The 4001-nt window shown below is 38.0% G+C and overlaps 1 long non-coding RNA gene across 1 annotated transcript; it reads left to right on the top strand.

Annotated features, from left to right (window-relative positions):
* Positions 1-234: 234 nt before the first annotated feature.
* On the top strand, positions 235-2765 carry LOC119911551. Its single transcript, XR_005445910.1, has 3 exons — positions 235-482; positions 1437-1526; positions 2624-2765. It is a non-coding gene; the product is annotated as an uncharacterized LOC119911551 (long non-coding RNA).
* The last annotated feature ends 1236 nt before the right edge of the window (positions 2766-4001 follow it).

Genomic DNA, 4001 nt, shown 5'->3' with positions numbered 1-4001 from the left:
CAGAAGGAAGCAGCACATGTTGTTAACTTAACAAACAACAACATATAGAAATAAGCATACTTTAAATCATAATGTAGTTATACTGGTTTCTGTTTGTAAACAACACGTGTACACAGGGGCGAAGTGTGCCCTCCCGCCCAGCCCACTAGCGCAGTGCATTCAACCTGACCAATCAGAATCAAGGTTTTCAAATCGACGACCCAATCACACAGCGTGAAAGTCTGCTTCACGAAAGTTAACGTGTTTACTGTTGTTGAGAGGGAAGCTAGTTTTGGCCAGAAATAATTTTGTTTCTCGGGTTTCCTTTGTTTTACTTTACATCTCGGGCTTGGAAGGTGGAAACCTCAGACATAATAAGAAAAGAATACAGAAGAGAATATCCGGGCAGCTCCCTGCAGAAGTTAAATGTGAAAAGAGCTAAAGAGGCGTGCAAGCAGGAGAGGACAGGAAGCAGATACTGCCATCAAAAATCGTCTTTCTTGGTAAGTTTGTTATTGTTAGCAAGACAACACAATTGTGTAAGTTAACTAAATTTGAGCTCACTCTGGGTTTGGAAATATTTTCCTTGGTGGATAGCTCTGGTGTGCATTAGCTAATTCTAGCACGTAGATTAATTTATTTGTTAGCTAACCTGTTGCTGGAATTTGATGCATGAGATTTTAACAAGGCAGGCCTGTGCATGTGTGTGTGTATGAGCCCTCAATTGACCAGTGAGGTCTTTATCACAGTAATAAATGCAATGTCTTTGTGCTACAGGTTCACATTTTTATAGTGTAGCTTAATACTCACATGTCCATGTTTACAGTAAGTTATTGGTCACTGTAATCATTATTCCTGCCCATATAGTCTGTAAAGACATCACCACAGTTGTCATTTTTGTATAAATTCATTCTAAGTTTAGCTGAAGCTACTATGAATCATCAGCTAAGCATCTGTGTTAGACTATTCAAAAGTGGATCTCTTCTAAAGGTAAAGTGTTTTTAGAGATTTCTCTTCACTGCAGCCATGGAGGGGGTAATCATTACAGTGACCAATAACTCAGTTATAACAGCAATGTTGAAGTGTACACGGGTATGTGAGAATTGTTTTAAGATGCACTTTAAATAATGTTTTTGTGTACTGCAATGTCTGACCACACGTTATGTAAAATACTGCTCAACTTTATGTCCATTTGTATGGTCATAGATCCTGTATTCAACTTTTAAAAGTTGAACTTACCCTTTGCCAACTTTAACCAACTTAATGCTAAACCCAGAGTTGGAATTTCCTGTCTTAGCTCAAGAAACTGAAATAAAGAATAATAATAAAGATTTGCTATAAGAATAGAATGACAGTGTTTATAATGATACGCAAATGAAGAACTAAACTAGGTGGAAGTACTGGCCTAACTGAATATTTATTATATCTCATTTGAAACTGCATTTCTTTTCTTTTAGGGGTTCCTGGGATCGTTGCCTCACATGGCTCAGAGGCCCCGAAAATCTCAAAGGGCCAGCTGGACCCTCACAAGCTCGATGTGCTCATAGGTATGTCTGGCTCCTGCACACCATCACTGTTTTTGCTCTCACTACATGTCAATGGGGTCAGACTAAATAAACAAATATTCTTGTGAAAAAATCATTTTATTTAAAATATTGTTATACATTAAGTAATTGGCTACTTTTGTACTTCACAAATTGACTGCTGTGTTAATGTGAAATCATATGTAGACAGAACAGTTGTTAAGCAAATCTGTATGTTTGTTTTATTTGTTGTACCTGTTTAATAACATTTTATCCTATAACGCTCCTTGGCTGAATGTACAGTAGTGTTTATGGAATGTTTTTGATTATGTTGTAATGGAAGAACTGAGCATTAAATGGGAGGGGTCTCATTTAATGTACAACCCAACCATACCCTCAGAACAGTTAGACATGATGTCATATTGTGTTTCAGCAACTTTAAACAAAATTAAAGCTGCAAGCAGCGTTGGGCGGGCCTTCGCATGTGTAGCGCGTCGGGGTGTGAGCCGGCCGTGTTGCATATTCTGGAGCTCTGCCGATGCGGCTGTGAATTTGCTACGCGCATCGGTCGCTGCATGAAGGTGTTATACGTCACTTCCTGTGTCCCCTTTGTGGCCGTATGAATATAAATTAATATTGGCGTGTAGATGTGTTCGGGGCGGGACAGTTATCAAGCATGTAAGGCTGAAATGCAAATAAAAATGTTCAGGGAACACATTTAAAATATATTTAAACTGTTCTTCAAGTATAGCACAAAAGGGTATTTTAAGTTAAATTTAAGGAAGTATATTTAAATTACAGTAAAGGTACTTAAAATAGGTCCATTTTAACACAACTAAGTATATTAAAATATATTGCAATTATCTTAAAGCTGACTAAGTATTTCTAAAATGACACTTAACATACTTTAAGTTGTTCCAAAATAACACATTTAATATACACTTAGTATACTACAATTAAAATGTAATAAGTGCATCCAAAAAAAGTGCTACTTAAATATATTTCTTTTTTACTTGGGTATACCTTCATGAATTTCCCTTCATACAGTATTTGTGCTTTTTACCAGCATCCACTAGTGTCAGGTTCTGTCTTCTAATGTCAGCTCATGCTTGTGGTTGCAGGGAGTTGTTCCTATTGGACTGCTACACTTTAAGCTTAACCAAAGCACAAACTCCCTGCATCCATGGCTATTCATTCTAGTGCCTTTGTGGGCCCTCCTCACCTGAGGGCCCTGCCCCACCCCCCAAGTCCTACGCCCCTAAATCCAGGTAAGAAACATAATTTGATCCTTAGTAGATCCTCTTATTAAAGGTATAATAGTTATTAGCCAAACAGAATTTCCACAGTCACACACTTAATTTCATAAGTATGTATTTTGTCTACCAATACTGGCCATAAGATTTTGATCCAGTATCATTTTTAGCTGTCAGTTTCTATACGTCATGCTTTGACCTCTCAGAGCTGACACCAGATTCAATAAAAAGTGCTTACATTTGGGCCTTTAGAGAATTTCTTTTTCCTTGGAAAATGTAATCTCCGACAGATGCTTGTATTTCTGGGTACATCACTGCTCACAAGTCCGGGCAGGTCAAAAGTACAAGATAAGCATGTTAGTATTGAGCAGGCAGAAAAAAAAATCATTGTCATTGACCTGCAACAAACTATCAGATAGCCAAACACAGCAACACACTGATCTGATTACTTACTGTATACGTGCAATTATAAGACCTGCAAGTCGGCCGTTCGTTAAATGGGAAACATTATCACTGTGGTGGAGTCAATTACATATCTTTATTTTAGCAAAAGGTTTGAAGGTGGTTTACTTTGTTGTCTTGAGGATGGAAGCCTGCATCCCTCCAGTCAGTCCACAAAAACTCTCTGTCCATACAAATTCTTTTAAATGAGGCTGAAAAGAGATGAGAAGAGAAAGGTTCCTTGTGCATTTTGCAAGGTAAAAAAGTAAGCTCATAAGGAATCACAGAGAATAATGAAAGGAAGCAAAGTCTGGCTTTTTTCATTTCTACAGGCTAAGTAGCAATCTCAAGTCAAATAGCCGTTGGTAACCAGTGGATGATGTTTAGCGCCAGCTCATTTAATTCCTTTATTATTTCTCAGCAAGCTCTCTGCTTCAGAAATCACAGGAAATTGATTCCATTATCTGTATCACTTTTCCTCCGTGCATAGCACCTGCATATGAAATGCAACACACCCGCCATCTTAACATCTCTGCCACTGAAGTGACATTACTATTGTCATGGCAACAAACCCCCTTCTCCATTGAGAAACTGTAGACTGCAGCATCCTGTTTCTGGAGTCAGGTATAACAGTTTTAGATTTGTGCACACCACAAATCATGACGTGTACCATGGAATACTTCTTTCAGTATGTTAAAAGATTGCTAATTAACCTATAGACCCTAAGAGCATAAACAGTAGTAGTAGTTGAACTGTTAATATCACCATGACCAACAGCCCATGCTTCAGACAGATTAATCGGCAG

This window comes from Micropterus salmoides, unplaced genomic scaffold (genome assembly GCF_014851395.1).
Source record: "Micropterus salmoides isolate LMB-PRFRI ecotype aquatic unplaced genomic scaffold, ASM1485139v1 Ms_hic_scaffold_2, whole genome shotgun sequence".
Classification (NCBI taxonomy): Eukaryota; Metazoa; Chordata; class Actinopteri; order Centrarchiformes; family Centrarchidae; genus Micropterus; species Micropterus salmoides.
Note: the sequence above shows the minus strand (reverse complement) of the source record. Positions and strands in the feature narration are given on the sequence as shown.